This window comes from Zootoca vivipara, chromosome 1, assembly GCF_963506605.1.
Source record: "Zootoca vivipara chromosome 1, rZooViv1.1, whole genome shotgun sequence".
Lineage (NCBI taxonomy): Eukaryota > Metazoa > Chordata > Lepidosauria > Squamata > Lacertidae > Zootoca > Zootoca vivipara.
The window spans coordinates 2,449,387-2,468,314 of NC_083276.1; positions in this window are offsets into that span (position 1 = coordinate 2,449,387).

Consider the following 18,928-nt stretch of genomic DNA (forward strand, 5'->3'; position numbering starts at 1 on the left):
GTCCCCTTTGAACCTTCCACTGATCTTTTTCATCTATGGTGATGCCACTCTCTCTCTCTTACAGTGATTCAGTTATTTCTCTTCAGTTCTTCAAGTGCCTCTTCAACACATCTTCAGCTAGCACCCCTGTTTTCCAGACTGGCTTAAAATGTGTGGAATTCAATGTTGTGCTAATACAATTGTTCTGTCGATGCAAGCAATTCGGCTCGCAGGTGGAACAATCTCTGCTTTCCTCCTGCTGGGCCCCCCAGTGCACTTTTAGGGGGCTTCTCCTTATACTCCACACTGGATTAGGGGGATGTGTAGGGACGTGCAGGGGGAGATGAGAGGAAGCTCCACTGTGCTAGCAGGAGTCCTTTCACTGGCTTCCACTACTGCGCCAGGTTAGTTGAATCTGCCGCAATACATTTACATTCTCTTTTAACCTTTAAGCCTATTAGAAGGAGAGAGAAATCCTGGTTATGTTTCAATTTCTCCTTAATTGCCAGCTCCTAAGGCTGAACTTTGACCCTCGTGTGTAGAACCTCCCCTAGTGAATTTTTGACCTCCTGTGCAGGAGAACCTTTACAGCAAAAAAACAGACATTTAACAACCCAGGTTTTCCAACCCAAACTCAAACACTAGGTAGATGCCAGAAAGTCCTGTTCCTTCACACACACTCATTCGTAGGGCCTGATGCTAAAAACTAAACCCATGATGTACCGAAGATTTCATTTGCTCAGGACCCACTGCCCTCTTCAAGCATAGGAGGAAGCAGGTGTGTTTGTGTCTGGTATCAGCATCTGTGACGCAGTACGACATCACTGGATTGGGCAGGAGGCCTGTTGCGAAAAGGGTGAGTCCCGTGTTAGGCAGGATTAAGAAAAGGATTAGAAATAGTATTGCCACTAGCACCATGCTTTTACACAGATCCATAGCACGACCACACTTGGAATACAGTGTATGACTTTGAATGTTCTATTAAGTGCTATGCAGCACACAGTCTTACAGTCTTTATGAGATGAATGTGACTGAGATAATAACGAGGCGGGAGAAAATACATCTAATAGCAAAGCTATCCTGATCCACAGCTATCTCTGCCCCTGCCATGAGAAGGTGGCCGTTCAAATGAAATGATGGAAGCAGCCTCGGGGCTTCCCACGCCAGGTTTATGCTGAGTGAGGTTAGGACCCTGGACAGAGCCCAGGTTGCTGGCTCAGAATTCAGAAACAAGAGTTTCAGGACCATGGAGAGCAGCTCTGGTGCTAAAATCTCAAGATGGAAAGGTTGCTTCATTGCTTGTCACAATGGCTTTGAAAATCCAGATTGAAGCCCTTCCTCCTGGGCCAGTGCCATAGAATCATAGAGTTGGAAGGGGCCACAAAGATCATCTAGTCCAACCCCCTGCAATGCAGGACTCTTTCAATCAATGTGAGCCTCGAACCCGCGACCCTGAGATTCGGATGAGTGCTGCCATTCAGTCCTCCTTGGTGGTGGGTTCAGGAATTAGCAGAACTGCAGGGTTCCTAGCCAAAGGTGTACCCTCAGGTCTGTGGGGTAGGGCAAGCGAAATGCAGAATCTGGTGCCAGTGAGTATACATGAAATGGGCCAAGGAGTTAACCCGTCTCCTCCTCAGAGCAACTACTGCTCAGGGACTCTCGGTCCAAGGACTCTGAATGTAGGGCTAGACAGCTAATTCTGCCCCATTTCTGACTCACTAGCACTCAATGATAGGTCATTTGCATCCATTTTGGGTCCTCTTTCATCACAATTGGGTCCTGTTGCACAATGTGGTTCAAAGTGGTAGAATACACATTTTGTGAGTATCATTTACATAAAGTATGTACATTTGTACATGGAAAATGCATTGTCAGATCCGCAGAAGTGCATCATCGGACCAGGAGTTGCTTTCTGATCTACAAGCAAGATTACAAGTATCAGATTAGGTCACCCCACTGTGAAAATCAAGTTGAATTATTTCTTCTCCCAATCCTATCTGGCCCCATGGCAAAAGTAGGGGCAGGTAAGAGCAGCTGGGGTGATGCAGGTGAGGGTTTGCTTCTAGGTCTCTCCCTGCCCAACCCAATGGTTTTCCTACAGCAGCCTCCACAGACATGATGCCCACTCTCTGAGGCTGAGAGGAGTTGCAGTCCAAAACATCTAGAGAATGCCAGGTTGGCGGAGTCTGTTTTGCTGCATTGCGCATCTGCAAACAAAGTTATGTCTTGCGTGGGGTTTGCTTTTATTTATTTATTTTTTCCTCCTTCCTGCCATTATGGGCAGAGAACTCTTCTGAAAAACATAGCTAATCTTTTCGAAATTGCTTTCCCCTTTCCTACGGTTCTCATCTCTGCTTCACTTTAGGTGAGATTTTGTGGGAATGCAGGGCTTATTCCACCATCACCAGACAGCTGCAACATATAGCATCGAGCGCTCTGGAGGAGCCAGCCCCTGAAGCTGCGCAGCGCAACGCACAATGCACATGACATCACACATGCAATGCACACCAGGCTCCCTCAACATTGAAGGGGCCTGGCCCCCTTCAAACAAATATGCAGGGGGCCAAAGGCACCTTGGCACCCTGGAATTGTTGCACCTGTGTAGAGGTGTGCTGAGCTCCCTTCCCTGAATCTTAGGACTTATCCACACCTCGATTCACCCTACCACTCCACACACACACACCCGAAACCCACCCTTTAGTTCTTACTCGGAACAAACGGCAACTGGGTTTTGTGCAGATTGCAATTGGTTCCAATTTAGCAATAAGAGTGAGTTTTCCAGGGAGGAATAACATGGCAAAGGCAAGCAACTCAGACCCCTGCCTAGAAAGTGTGGGAGGAGAAGAAAATCACTTGGACCCATGCTTCCTAGGTGCCAGGAGTATGGGCAGGAGTCAGGCTCTAGGGCCTGTAGTGCTCTGCAGGACTGGGGCCTGCCTCAGCTTGTGCTGGAGAAGCAAGGCGTGGCCACTCAGGTGAGACCACTTGATAACTCACTGCACCTGGTGGCAAGAGCTGGGAGGGATAAAAGCTCAGCATTTCCCTTCAGCTCTTTGCCACAGCAACGTGATCCCTGCCTTGTTGCATCTGGCCTCCTGTTCCTTGATCCTTCACCTTGCTCCTTGGACCTTTGCCTTGCTGATGCCTTGCTCCTCGACCCTTGGACCTTTGCCTTGCTGACGCCTTGCTCCTTGACTCCCAGACCTTCGCCTCCGCCTTGCTCCTCGACCCTGTGACTGCCTGCTGCTGGACCCTCAGCCCTGCACCTGTTCCTGCTTCTACACCACCATCTTGCCTCTGGTCCTGATGTCCTCAGCCAGGGCTTCAACTGCCCACCAACTGGACCATGACACTAGGTATGGGAGAAGCAGAAATGCCAGAGTGGCGCATGCAATATGCTCTATGTGGGGCTATCTTTGAAGGTGACCCGGAAACTACAACTAATCCAGAATGCGGCAGCTAGACTGGTGACTGGGAGTGGCTGCCGAGACCATATAACACCGGTCCTGAAAGACCTACATTGGTTCCCAGGATGTTTCCGAGCACAATTCAAAGTGTTGGTGCTGACCTTGAAAGCCCTAAACGGCCTCGGTCCAGTATACCTGAAGGAGCGTCATCACCCCCATCGTTCAGTCCAGACACCGAGGTCCAGCTCCAAGGGCCTTCTGGCGGTTCTCTCTCTACAAGAAGTGAGGTTACAGGGAACCAGGCAGAGGGCCTTCTCAGTGGTGGCACCCACCCTATCTGATGTTTTGAAGATATCTGAAGGCAGCCCTGTTTAGGGAAGTTTTTAATGTTTGAAGTTTTATTCTGTTTTTAGTGTTCTGTTTGGAGCTGCCCAGAGTAGCTGGGGAAACCCAGCCAGATGGGTGGGGTATAAATAATATGATGATGAACAAGCCCATGCTGGCCTTTCCTGGACCTTCTTGGAGAAACTGTAGGCTCACAACTAGACTCTAGTTGCATCTGCTCTCTTTTTCTAAGTTGATTTCACCAGAGAAACATGCTAAAATCAACATCCCAACCTTCAGAATTAAAGAAATCTTTAAGAAACAACAACCAGCTGAATAAATATTCCATCTTAACAAGCTCCCGCTATTTGATGTTGCTCGGCTGATGCAGCGGCTTCCCCTCAAATTGAGCCATGTCTAGCTGCTCCCAACCCTGCAGTCTCTCTTCCCTTTTCCTAAATTGGTTCCGAGTGCCTGCTTAAATTCCTAATATAAAGCAGAGTCGTACGCGGCTGAGAGTTAGAGATGTACTGAGAAATGAAAGGCACGCAACACTCTCCTCGTAAACCTCTCTCTGTTCTGCTCCCGCTGCATTGCTGGCTTCCGTAGAGGCTGAGCACGGGCCCTTTTGTAAATGTTACCAATTAATTCCGAGCTCTACAGCGTTTTCTTTTCTTTTAAAAAAGATCTGCTCAGAAATTCATTAACTTCACAATATCAGTGGACGGGCTCCAGGCGGCTTGTTGCACCACGAGAGTATTGCAAATAAATACAGTAGAGAGCAGCCCTCAATAATTGGGAAAGAAATACCCACACAAATCGGAAGCCTCTGTGGCTTCAGAAAGGTGGAGACACCAAGGAGAGATCGCTAGGAGGACCAAGTGCAGACTGCCAACTGGTGCAATGATTCCGATGAAGCAAGATGTCAAATGCTTCTTTTCGTGGGGGTGAACATAAAAAGAGTCGGCTGGATCAGGCCAAGGGCCCATCTAGTTCAGCATCCTGCACTCCCCATGGCCAGCCAGGTCTGCAAGCCAGACATGATTGCAACAGCACTCGGCCCACCGGTGATTCCTGGCAGAGGCAGAATTCAGAGGCAGAAGAAGAACAGCGTTTTGACAGCTTGTAACGTGGCCCCAGGTCCATGGAATCATAAAATTGCAGAGTTGGAAGAAACCAAAGAGTCCTCTAGTCCAACCCTCTGCACTGCAGGAATCACAGCGAAGGTTCCCTTCTGTTATTGTGGAGCAAAAACTACGGTTGGAGGCAGCATGCCTCCGGATAACAGTTGTTGTTGTTTTTAAATTTTATTTATGTTTTTCAGGTTCATACATTTCACTAATTTTACAATCATTTTGACGTTTCAAAAGTTGATTTCCTCCCCCCCCCCCTTAAATTTATTTTTAATATCTTCTGCATATCCAAATTAACTTAATTTATTCATCTACTTCAAATATATACTGCAGGTTATTACAATATTCCTGCCAATGTTCTTATCTGTTTACAATTTATCTCTAAATATTCAACAAGCCATTTCCATTCTTTTATAAAAAGTCTGTTACCAGGTAACAGTTGTTGGTAGTCACAAGTGTGGAGAACACTGTCGCACTCGGGGGGGCAAAGGGAGACTTGCCGTTGTTAGACCGAAGTCAGAAACTCTTTTTCACTCTATTGCTCTGTTGCACTGTGATGTTCAGATAAAGACAGATGATACATTTTAAGAAGACTCATGAATGAACCCAGCTTCACAATTCATATTACGAATGGACACAAGCACGTGGCGAATGGGGGGGGGAAGTAAATAGAACCTCCCTGTTGAGTGGCAGTGTATCACTGAATACTGGATACCAGGGATGGCAACTCACCTTGATGAGTGCCATCATCAAGCACATGAGCTTCCAAAACCAGGAAGCAATTTATCGGACCAGATCCTTCTAATTCCAGGTATGAGGATCAGCTCTCAGTGTCGGAGAACCAGCCGGCAATGGTGCGAATAAGTTGAGACAGACAGGGATCCGCAGATGCAAAAGGTATGCCGAGAAGTGCTGAGATTTCTCCCAGCCTCTTTATTAAGCATTCTCCCCTCGTAAATATACATTAACCTTTAACTTATACATCACTCATGCCAACAAGGAAGATGTGTAAACAGACAGACTGGCGCCAGTGGTCCTGTGGTCCTGTGGTAAATCACTTGATGGATTGCCCCCCAATAAACCGTGCCTTGTACAGATAACTCCATTTGTACACTCCCACATCTCAGTATTTTTCTTCCCCTTGTGCAGGGAGGCTGATACCTTAATCTAGATAGGGGTTCATACGTCACCTTAATTCAAAAAAGAATTTGCAACATCTTAGCATGGTTGCAAAACCACTCATAACACCTTGGAATTGGAGAGTTGGAATGTACCCAAGGGTCATCTAGTCCAACCCCCTGCAATGCACCCTTGAGAGTCTGTTTGGGTGGATGTTGGTGACTTCACAGTTGCTAGCCAATAGGTATAGCTCAGCTGTTCAAATTGAACCATAAGTAAAAACCTGCAGAACATATTGTGTGGGTGGGTGGGTGGATGGGTGTGTGTGTTTTCCCCCCATTCAGATCTTACTCCAAGGAAGAGGTTGATCTCAATCAGCTCCAAGAAATCCAGCTCCAACCTCCAAGAAAGAGGTTGAGCTCAACCCTTTTAAAAAATGTAACATCTGTATTCAGTGTTAGTGAGGCTCCTTGCCAAAAATAAAATAAAAATAAAAATGCCCTTGCTTTCAGCAGGAGGTCTTCCCAACAAGTGGTCTACCGCTGAAAATAAATTTGCAGAAATGTTTAAAACGATTGTTATCCTTTGCTCAGAGGGCTTGCTGTGCACACAGAAAACCAATGATCCGTTTTCTCAGTGAAAAGCTGTCTCTTTCCAGCTGTAAATGAATGCCCTGTGCAATCCATCAGTCATTCTCTCAGCCTCTCCTGCCCACTGATTCCTTCATTCCCCACTACAACAAGTCTGCAGTTCAACTCGGCACCTTTGGGAGAGTCCCTTTGTGCACGACTTGTCCCCGCCAGGGTGGAAATCTAACAAGCAATCTTGCGCTGCAACAGGGGCCTTTTATAGATGCTGCAAACACTCCGGCCTCATGTCAGGAAGCCAATGTGTCAAAGCAGCCGGAATTTCCAAGCAGGACCTGCGAATATGCCTTCTGGGAAGCAGAACGGAGAAGCACAGGGGGGAAAAAGAGCACAGGGGGGAAAAAGAGCCAGGAGCGTAGTGTCGTTATACAAATCTATGGTGCAAGCACACCAAATGGTATGTGGTTCTGGTTGCCTCGCCTAAAGAAGGTTACTGTAGAGATGGGAAAGGTTTGGGAAAGGGCAACCAGAATGATGAAGAGGATGGAGAAAGCCCGGGGGGGGGGATGTTCATGGAGGCAGGAGGGGATATATTGCTTATTAATATCCTTTCTAACTTGCGCTAGCAAATGCTAGAACATAGCAGAGTTTTAACATTCCCTTTTTAAATGCACAGCGGGGAGCTGGTTGAAGGTTTGTTTAAGGTTCTCAATATAGATTCCTGGTAAGAGCCCTTTATTTCCCTCTTAAAAGAATAAACACACCACAATCTTATTTAAGATATATAAAAGTAGTTTACTGACACCATCAGTTCACAGTTGGATCCCTGAAGGCAGACTTGGTTACAGAGATAGATAGATAGATAGATAGATAGATAGATAGATAGATAGATAGATAGATAGATATGAGAGTCTATTTCATATGGGAATAATTCCAGCTATCAGCTATCTCATATGGGAATAATCCCAGCATCCTCTGTTGGCTGGAAGCCAACAGAGCATTTCTAGCTAAAAAAAAAAAAGCTGCTCCAACGAAAAGAGGAAGTCAAAGAGAGAGAGAGAGAGATGGCTGTGTGCCTTGTCCCTTTTGTTACCTGGACAGGTAAGGTCACGCCCACCTCTAGTCACATGCAAGAGGAAGTATGTCCCAGCCAGGAGGAAACAGGAAGTCTTCGACTGGCTGGACCAAACATTCCCCCGCATGTCCACTCTAGGAAAACAAGGAATGTTGTACTTGACTGCTACTTATGTATCACATCCCACACTGTGAAGAAAGGTTGCAGTGTTTTGGACTTTAGAGGAAAAGCAATTAAAGGCAGCATGACAGAAGCTTATAAAATTATGCCTGGCATAGAGGCAATTGGAAAGTTTCCTCCCTCTCTCATAACACTAGAACTCATGGATGTCCAACGAAGGTGTTGGAAGATTCAGGACAGAGCAAAGAGAAATCATAAATCAAAAATGGAAGTACATCTGCATACAGCACGTGGTTCAGCTATAGAACTGCCTCCCACAGGAGAGAGCGATGGTCTCCTGTTTGGAAAGCGTCAAAAGAGGATTAAACAAATGACTGGAGGAGAGGTCTATCATTGGCTACTAGCCAGAGTGGCTGTTCTCTTCCTCTGCACTGCTTCTGAATACCAGTTGCTGGAAAACACAGGAGGAGAGAGTTATTTTGATGCAGAACTAACTTGTTGCACAAAGGTGAGCATGTCCAAAATTTGACACTCCCACCCCACCCAGCCCTCAAACTGCCTTCCCAAAGCCCAGCAAACAAGGAGCAGGGCTTTGGGGAGGAAGTGCAAGGCTTTGGCAGAGTCCTAGCACCGTCGCAATTCCGTCCCAAAGCTGGGAAATTGCTAACTAGGCTTTGGGAAGGAGTTGGGAGGGTCTAGGACCCCGTCAGAGCCATCGCGCCTCTTTCCCAAAGACCAGCACCTCAACTGGCTTTGGGCAGCAGTTGTGTGTAGGGGTGGGGTGTCAAATGTTGCCTAGGGCTGCCCCAAAAGGCCTCAGGCTGCCCACTGGATCTCTCTGACCTGTGTGTTTGTGCACAGACATTGGATGGATATTGAGTATAAATTGCCTTTTAGAAATTGCTACAAATAATAATGAAATAGGTCTTTCACTTCCTGACATTGCTGTGTTTGGAGACTCTCATTTCTCAATTTTAAAAATTGCTAAAAATAATAATTGCTAAAATTAATAATGAAATAGGTCTTTCGCTTCCTGACATTGCTGTGTTTGGAGACTCTCATTTCTCTGTCTCTGGACAGGTGAAGTTTGGACCAGACCAACAGAGAGGTGGAGCAGAGGATGGAGTTCATTCGAGGCTAAAGCATTGGACAAGCTCTCCTGGCTCCTCTCGCTCGCCTGTTAACCCCAATAAGGGCCCAGGGATGTGTAGTAATTATGCCCAGCCTGCAGACACTCTGGACTGCGTTGGCTGGAGTCCATGCAGGCCCTTCTCCAGACTGCATTTGTCAAAACAATGACAGCAGCAGAGATCAAAGAAGCGAGAACATCATGGAGAAGTGAAGTGGAACATCCTTAGTGATACTACTGGAAGGGATGGGATCCAAGCCATAGACTTCATGATGATTTTAAGGTCCAGGATTCCCCTTGGGCGCACAAATGGCTCCATCATGCGTGGCTCCACATAAGAACCTAAGAAGAGGTTGCTGGATCAGGCCAATGGCCCATCTAGTCCAGCACCCTGTTCTCACCATGGCCAACTAGATATCCATGGGAAAGCACACACTGTGTCAGCTCCGTGAATCTCAAACCTCTCCTGCCTCCACTGACAGAGCCTGAGAATGTGAGGGGAGGGCAGCCAAGCTGTAGACTCAAGAGAATCTGTGAGAAGAGGGGGGAAGAAAGAAAGTGAAAGTGGAGGCTTCTTTGCTGGAGGAGGAAGGGGCGGAGCTCAGACTCGGCAACTGCAAGCTGGGGTGAGCACCCCGAAGACTGAGCTCCGCGGTGATTTATGAGTTTGAGCAATAAACCTGAGATAATTACTGCTGGAGTTGTCTCGCGTCTGTAGGACCCGAACCAACGGATTCATGTTACAAGAAAAGAGATTGAACTAAATGTTAGGAAGCACTTTCTGAGAGTAAGAACTGTTCGACAGTGGAATAGATGACCTTGGAAGATGGTGAACTCTCCTTCACTGGAGGATTTTAAACCAATGTTGGGTGGCCATCTGTCAGGGTTCTTTAGCTGAGAGTCCTGCATCGCAGGGGTCTGGACTAGATGACCCTTGGGGTCCCTCCCGACTTTACAGTTCTATGATTCTGTTCCATGATTTCAAGAGGTAGGTCACCTGAAGGTGCTGCGTCGCATAGAAGATAGTAAAGACCACAACACCGTACATTTAAAGCACTCTTATACCATTCCAGCAGTCATGGAGAGTCCTGGGAACTGTCATTTAATAGTGCTGGGAATTGTAGTTCTGTGACGTCAGCACCCCTGACCAGTTCCTGTTACAAGAATTCTTTGGAAGGGAAGCTATGACAGTTAATATGGTTCAAGACAACTTTAAACCTGTGATGTAGATGTGCCCTTGTTTTTGTGGGATGGAATACTGGGGCAGACAAGTCACAACAGTTCCTAGAGTGTACACTAAGAGGAACTCACCTGGAGGAACACCTGACCAGGTTAGTGTCAGTTTCCTGTTCCTCCAGACATGCAGATGAGATGGATTAGCTGGCAGATAGAAGCTCCCAGCCTGCAGCCATTCTCTCTCTTAGCCATTTCTTCTTCAATGGGAACACAACTCCAGAGAATCTACAGTTAGGATGGTTCTCCCTCTCGGCCTGATGCCAAGAGAGAGACCAAATGGAGCCTTACTTTACTAAGTAGTCTCCACATGTACATATTTGTAACTTTTCTACATAAGCCTGCCTTTCTGAGATTATGCTGTTAACTCAGGATGTCATGTGAGTAAACTCTATCTTATTTTTATACTATCGTGTCATGTATTTCTTTTAAGAGGGAAAAAAGGGGATTTGCCAAGAAGTATGACTGGACGTAATGGTCAGGGGTCCCTTTACCTTTTTTTTATAATGTTGTAGAGGTTTTAACAAACCTGAACGCACACTTTTGCTGCACACAAAAGGAGAATGTCACTCTGCTGATATTGGAAGCTTGATAACACAAGCTTGGATAGGATCTATCTAATAATATATGTGAAATATACTCGGAGTCGAGAGTGAATTTCATGCTCTTTATTCAGCTCATAGTCATCAAGGAGAAGAAGAGAAGAATGCCCTTTTCCCAAAACCATATGCTTATATACATTATTTACACAATGGGCTTTGCGTGATTGGCTACTTCAGGGCTACACCTGTGGGCCAATCAGTTTGTGGATTGACTTCTGCCAGTAGCCTGATTGGCTGCTCCTGCAGGCCAATCAGGTTGCGGATTCACTTCCACCTGGAGTTGGATTGGGTGGCTCCTGCGGACCAATCAGACTGCTGATTCTGGATCCTATTGTTCTATGATTCAGCTCAGTACATAACAATATCCTAATCCACATCCCTAACATTCCCATAGTTTTCTGCTGTCCTTGAGGGCATGGCTGGATCTGATAGGCAGGAGGGTAGTTTTTGGCGGAACATTAAGAGAAAAGTCTTAAGGGTAAGAGCTAGTGGATGATCAGAGAGGCAGGGAGATTGGGTTTTCCATTTTTAGCAGAAATCCAACAGTTGAACCTCCATGCTAAGGAAAGCTGCCCCTCTGGAACAGCTGCCTGGCCTAGACCTCTTCACAACAGAGTGGGGGGAAGCTATTCCTCTAGTTTTCAGCAATGGCAATCCCAAATGACTAGGAGGAAACCTGGTTTTCAAATGTTGCATTTATGTATTCTGTTTTTCTTCCTCCCTGTGTTCTTACTCACCTCCCAGGGCTGCACATTATCAAGGTTATCCAGGATTTTCATCTTCCAGGTTCATATTCCATTAGTTCCTCTAGTGCTCCACATAAGTCCAATTACAAATGGGTAAGTTCCTCCCCCTCCCCCACCCCCAGTCATAGCCTCATTGGCAGACATTCCCCTTCACCTCCCTCTCTTGCAAGCTTGCAAGGTGCTCTTGCATTAAACATTTGAGGGCATGAAAGGAACTGGGAAGGGGGGGGGTTGAGAAATTCAGAGGCAGACATTCCTCTCACAGCACATCTGTTTAGATCCATCTTTGCCACAGGAAAACCTTTGATGGGCCGAGGAAAACAAAACAAAATGCAATGGCTGGCTTTCTTCATCGGAAAAACCGAGAACACAAGCAGGATTCGAAACAATAGCTCTGCTCTCTTCCTGCTTTGCATTCCTCCCTCCCCTCGCTACACACCAGAGAGCAAATGGTTGGTGAGTTCTGATGTGCTGAGTGCTGCAAGATGCCGCTTCATCGGGCAAAGGTCTTCAATTAGGGCTAGATGTCAGGGCTGCACATGTTCCTTGTAGCAAGAGAGATCAACGCCCTGCAGGAACAAGAGTCGGGCTCAGAGCTGTGGAAAGGCAAGTCCAGCAATGACCGATATAAATTAGGAGCGTGATCTTTCTCCAGGAGCTGCTCATCTGTGCTGGGCTCCTGAACTGCCCGGTTCTTCTCCTTTTACCGTACCCCCCATCCCACTCTGAATAGGGGACACAGGAAACTGCCTTCTACTGAATCAGGCTATGAACCTAACATCAGAAGAACATCTGCTGGATCAAGTCAGTGGCTCATCTAATCTAGCATCCTGTTCTCACAGTGGTCAACCAAATGCCCATGGGAAGCCCATATGAAGCGTTGCCAGGATCAGGCCAGAGTCCCATCTAATGCAGCCTCCTGTTCCATACCCTCCAACATTTCTCCAATGAAAATAGAGACGTCCTTTTCAATGATGATGATGATGATGATGATGATACCTGCCCATCTGACTAGGTTGTCCATCTACTCTTGGTGGCTTTCAATGCATATAAAAACATAATGAAACATTCAACATTTTTTTTAAAAAAACCACCCCTTCCCTCTACAGGGCTGTCTTCAGATGTCTTCTAAAGGTTGTATAGTTACTTATCTCCTTGGCATAACTCCATACCCTCCGACATTTATCCAATGAAAATAGGGACATCCTAAGGAAAAGTGGGACATTCTGAGATCAATTCAGAAACCGGGACAGCCTCTGTAAATCTGGGACTGTCTCTGGAAAATAGGGATCCTTGGAGGGTCTGCTATTCTCATTGCTTGCTGACCATATGCCTGTGGAAAGCCCACAGGAAGAGCTGGCTGGATCAGGCCAGTGGCCCATCCAGTCCAGCCTCCTGTTCTCACAGCAGCCAACCAGATGCTGCAATGGGAAACCAGCAAGCAGGATTTGAGGACAACGGCACTCTGGTTCCCAACTAATGCTTTTTTAGGAGCATTGCTTCCTCTTAAAAAGCAGAGACATCACCTTGCCGACAAAGGTCCCTGTAGCTAAAGCTATGGTTTTCCCAGTAGTGATGTATGGAAGTGAGAGCTGGACCATAAAGAAGGCTGATCGCCGAAGAATTGATGCTTTTGAATTATGGTGCTGGAGGAGACTCTTGAGAGTCCCATGGACTGCAAGAAGATCAAACCTATCCATTCTGAAGGAAATCAGCCCTGAGTGCTCACTGGAAGGACAGATCCTGAAGCTGAGGCTCCAATACTTTGGCCACCTCATGAGAAGAGAAGAATCCCTGGAAAAGACCCTGATGTTGGGAAAGATGGAGGGCACAAGGAGAAGGGGACGACAGGGGACGAGGTGGTTGGACAAGGTTCTCGAAGCTACGAACATGAGTTTGACCAAACTGCGGGAGGCAGTGGAAGACAGGAGTGCCTGGCGTGCTCTGGTCCATGGGGTCAAAAAGGGTCGGACACGACTAAACGACTAAACAACAACAACAACAAGCTTCCTCCAACGGCAGAGGCCGAGCACAGCCATCATGGATTGTGGCCATCGATAGCCCTCTCCTTCATGAATCTGTCTAATCCTCTTTCAAAGCCATCCAAGCTTGTGACCATCACTGCCTCCTTGGGGAGCGAGTTCCACCTGTCTTTCACCTGTCTTGAATCCTGTAACCATCAGCTTCATTGGATGTCCACGACTCCTCATGTTAGGAGCAGAGGAGCCAACTCCAGGGGGCCGTGGATGCTTGGGCACCCACAATAATATACATGTGGGGGGCGGGCACCCACAAAGTCAATGAAAATAGCCGGCAGGTGGCAGCAGCCTCCGAGAGAGACACAGACAGGCAGCAAGGCATCCTTGGGGCAGCAGGGCTCAGATATAGATGCAGAGTCTCCTAATCTGAGCTGCTCCCAGTGGAAAGGGGTGCATTGCTGGGTGCGGAGAGGAGCCGACATGCAATGTCACATGCACACAGCTACACTATTTCCAGGCATACGCATGTGATGTCGTGCATCCACATGGCAGCAGTGGGCACCCACAATCCTAAGGGCGACGTGGCACCCATGGTTATCAGAGGGGGAATTGGCGCATCTCGTTCCATGCAGCCTTTTGCACGGACTGACTGCACCACTCCTGGCCGCATGGGAAGGCAAACTAAGGCCCGGGGGCTGGATCCGGCCCAACCGCCTTCTCAATCCGACCTGTGGACGGTCTGGGAATCAACGTGTTTTTTACATGAGTAGAATGTGTCCTTTTATTTAAAGTGCATCTCTGGGTTCACAATTGCAAGCCGCTGTGGCGACAAATAAACAAAGACCTAAAGAGATGGGACAATATGAATTTCACTCTCTCAGATAAAATAGCCATGGTCAAAATGGTCATCCTCCCAAAACTAACCTACCTATTCCAAACCCTCCCAATCTGGATCCCCCCCCCCAACCCAACTTCGCAGATGGCAGGGAAAATTACACTCTTTTATCTTCTCACATAAAAAACCAAGAATAGGTACCAAATACCTTCACCTCCCCACCTCAGCAGGAGGATGGGGAATCCCTAACATAGAAACATACTACAACGCCAACCAAATACGCCATATAATCCCATATATATTAGAAGACGAGACAAAACAATGGGTACACTTAGAGAGGGACTCAATTGAAAATATCTGCACCACAGCATACCCATTCCTCCCGAACAAACTAAGGAAAATTCCCACAACATTCAACAGATACACACAAACCATGTTCAAAGCATGGAAAGCAGAAACAAGCAAACTTTCCCCAACCCCATCCCCACTAATCCCCCTGCCTTACCACCCATTATTCCATCATGCAGCACAAAATCTCCAGATAAAAACCTGGCAAACCAAAGGTTTACACCGCCTAATAGACTTCTATAAAAACAACAAACCTTTGTCAGCACAAGAAATACAGGACAAACTAGAAGACATCCCAAAGCCCTGGTTAGCACAACATCAATTACATGCCTTTCTAAATAACCCAACGGTAAAATCAGCAACAACTAGACCCCTGGCGGCTTTCGAAAACCTCCTCCTAATGACAAAAGGACACGGCAAAGGAATGGTATCTGCAATATATAAAATACTACTCAAAAATCCCACCAACCCCCTAGGCGCTATAAAAAGACAATGGGAGGATGACATAGGATATGAAATCGACCCTACCCAATGGACCAGAATGTGGTCTAAACCCCCCTTTAAATCTATATCAATGAAAAGAAAAGAACTCACCCTAAAACTCACCTACAGGTGGTACCTAACACCAAGAAAGCTAGCACTAATACTCCCAGGAACCTCACCAAAATGCTGGAGAGGATGCACTTCCGCAGGTACATACCTCCACATGTGGTGGGAATGCCCCAAAATCCAATTATTCTGGGCAACAACCATACAAGAAATATGTAAAATAACTGGACAAGTATTAGAAATTACCCCAGAATTGGCCCTACTAAACATCTTTCAAGATAATAATGCCCATTTAGACCACAAAGACCTCATAACCCACCTACTTTTAGCAGCCAGAAATGTCATAACCAGACATTGGAGAGACCTGTCAGGAGTAAGCCTGGACCAATGGTACCAAGTAGTATGGGAAACAGCCTTACTAGAAAAACTAACCAACAAGCTGAAACTGGCACGGGGACAAATAGAAGAGGATGCCTTCACCCCGGTATGGTTCCCCTCTATCACACACACACAGCCCAACAAGATAATGACAAAAATTGACCGCCAGCATCAGTATGGCTAACCTGACCCAAAAATACCCACCCACCCCACTCACACATGAAAACGAAGACTATCATAGCCAATCACAAATGAACAACCACATCCTTGGCCAACCCCAATCTCTCTCACCATCAAAAGAACACAAGCAAATAAAGGAGTACCAACACAAACAAAGCCGACATCAAGCCCTACATATATTAAGCAAAACAGAAACATCGTCACCTAATCCCACCCCCATCCACCCTCCCACCCCCTATCTACCTCGTTTTCCCTCTTTCTTCTTACTGTCTTAAACAAATGAAACTGATTTGCAAAAATGATACATGTTAAAATATGAGAGACACTGCACACACCTTTGTAATTCAAGAAATCTTTAATAAAAAAATATTTTTTAAAAAAAATGTATCTCTGGGTTGTTTGTGGGGCCTGCCTGGTGTTTTCACATGAGTGGAATGTGTGCTTTTATTTAAAATGCATCTTTGGGTTATTTGTGGGGCATAGGAATTTGTTCATTCCCCCCCCCCTTCAAAATATAGTCTGGCCCCCTACAAGTTCTGAGGGACAGTGGACCAGCCCCCTGCTGGAAAAGTTTGCTGACCCCTACCCTGGAGACAGAATCGTGAACCTTCTGCATGGAATGCATGGATTCTGCATGGAATGCTGTGATTCTGTAGGGGGGGGGGGTCTTACTCTCCTGAGTAAGCTGGGTACTGAGCCAAGAACCTCTTGCATGCATTGTTGTTGCTGGATGATTGAGCTACAACCACCCCCCTAGTAAAGTGCCTCATAAAGTGCCACATTGAACACACTTGAGAAGGATGGTGAGATCCTGCAAACAGCTGATCTCAGATTCCTGGCATGCTCCATTCTGACTCCAACCACATCTACAAAACTGCCGCTCTGCCTAAGCAATGTGTGCTAGGACCAGAGCCCGTGTGGACCGTGGAATATTCCAGAATCCAGTTGCCTTCCTTTGAGCATAATAATTGCCAGTAATCAGGTAGGATTATACGTCAGTTCAAGGTGCTGACTGAAATTCAGTGGAAGGTATAGCTATATTTCGAGCAAGCAGGAAAACACAAGATCATTATTCACTTAAGCAGATCATCATTCACTCACTTTGCATTGCAGCCCTTATTGGATTTTAATAATAGTTTGGGTCAGAATCAATCTTCTCATCCAGGCGGAACGTCACCAGGTATCTCCTAATGGCTGAAGTGTTCAAAGGCCAAGAGGAAAAGCAAAAGGCTTTAGGGCCGAAGGGATGATACCACCAGACTTGGAAGCAACGGTGTGTTGCCGGGGGGAAGGAATTTGCGGGGCTTTTTTGTTATCGTTTTCCAGGAGTACTTTCAGTGACGGCATCAGGAAAGGACTAAGATGTGTTGATATATAATTAGAGAAGGTATGCCGAGGGTCACCCACCGGATGTGGAATTCCAAACCCATTCCCCAGCAGATGGGTGCATTCTAACCCATGGAATCATATAACTGTAGAGTTGAAAGGGACCCCCAAGGGTCATCTAGCCCAACCCGTTGCAATACGGGAATAGAATCCCTGGCAGATGGCCACACACCCATCCCATGCCCCTGTTGGCTGCACTCTGACTGCATGCCTCTTTCACTTTGCCAAATTATGACACCATCTTTGAATGGCTGGCACTGTCAACAACTTGTTACTCGTGGAAGTGAGGCATGTGGAGCCAGGTGCCTTGTTTAAAGGGGTAAGATAAATGATAGGCGCCCCTTTCCTTTCCTTTCCTCCCTCTCCCTCTCTTTCTCCAGGGCTCCAACGTGAGGACAGGGAGAATCGCCTTCTTCCTGGTTGCTTTGTGATGACGACCGTATGGGGTGAAGCCAACTCAGAATGAGGGTGAGGCTTCATGCCCTCACTCTTAAGCCTGGTGTTTGGTGGTGGGGATAACACTTGGCAGCTACCACGAGCCAGTGCATCACGGCTACCTGGGCTACAGAGAAGCCATGGCAGTGAAAAGGCCCTGCCAGGTGGGAGGAGGCCCTGCAAGACCCCCACCTCCACCTCCCCAGCAGAGCCCCTCACTTTCAGATGAAAAGTTCTCTGGCTCACCTCTCACTTTGGCAAATGTTCATAATGGAGCCATCATTTTTTTGGGGGGGGGGTGGAAAAATCTCAGCTTGGTACAAATGCAAAGGAAAGCCCTCCTCCGCCATCCCTAGACAGTGGTACCTCTACTTACGAATGTTTCTACTTACGAATGTTTCTACTTACGAACGGAGCTCCGTCCGCCATCTTGGATGCAGTTTAGATAGGATTTTTTCTACTTACGAATTTTTAGATAGGGTTGCTTCGACTTACGAATTTTTCCTCCCAATGCGTTCCTATGGGATTCGACTTACAATTTTTTTCCGACTTACGAATGTGCGTTCGGAACGCATTAAATTCGTAAGTAGAGGTACCACTGTACTGTTTCTCTCCTTGGGGAAGAGGCGAGACGTGGAAGAGCAAATGATGGGATGATTCAGTCATTGAATCGTGAAATTGTAGAATTGGAAGGTAACCCAAAGGGTCATCTGGTCCAACCCCAGGACCAATAAAGGAAGCCCAGCTACGGTATCACAGCTAACAAGACGGTGTATTGGTTTCGTCATCTTTTTTTTATTTTGTGTTTCCTTCCTTGTCCCTGGGAGCATTACTTTTTTGATCTTCAAGACTTCATTCTAGACCTCCATGTTCTCCATCCCTAGAGCCTGTGCACCTCTGGTGCTCTCCATCTCCTTGAGGTGCCAGCAGCCCTTGGCCATCAAGGGTCAATGGTTCTATCAACTACCCGCGACCCGCTGGAGTTGGCTGTTCGTCTCTGCTGACAGGATCATCATCCATGCCGTCTGCTCCAAATCCTTGCGTGTTATCGTGGCTTGGCTCTGGAAATCCCACTGGGCCATGTGTTTTATTGTGGCTTGGCTCTGGAAATCCCACTGGGCCATCTCTTCCAAATCCTTGCATCTTATTGTGGCTTGGCTCTGGAAATTCCACTGGGCCATCTCTTCCAAAACCCTGCGTCTTATTGTGGCTTGGCTCTGGAAATCCCACAGGGCCATCTCTTCCAAAACCTTGCGTCTTATTGTGGCTTGGCTCTGGAAATCCCACAGGGCCATCTCTTCCCAACCCTTGCATGTTATCATGGCTCGGCACTGGAAATCCCACTGGGCCTTCTCCAAGTGCCTGTTGCTGGTTAGCACCTTCC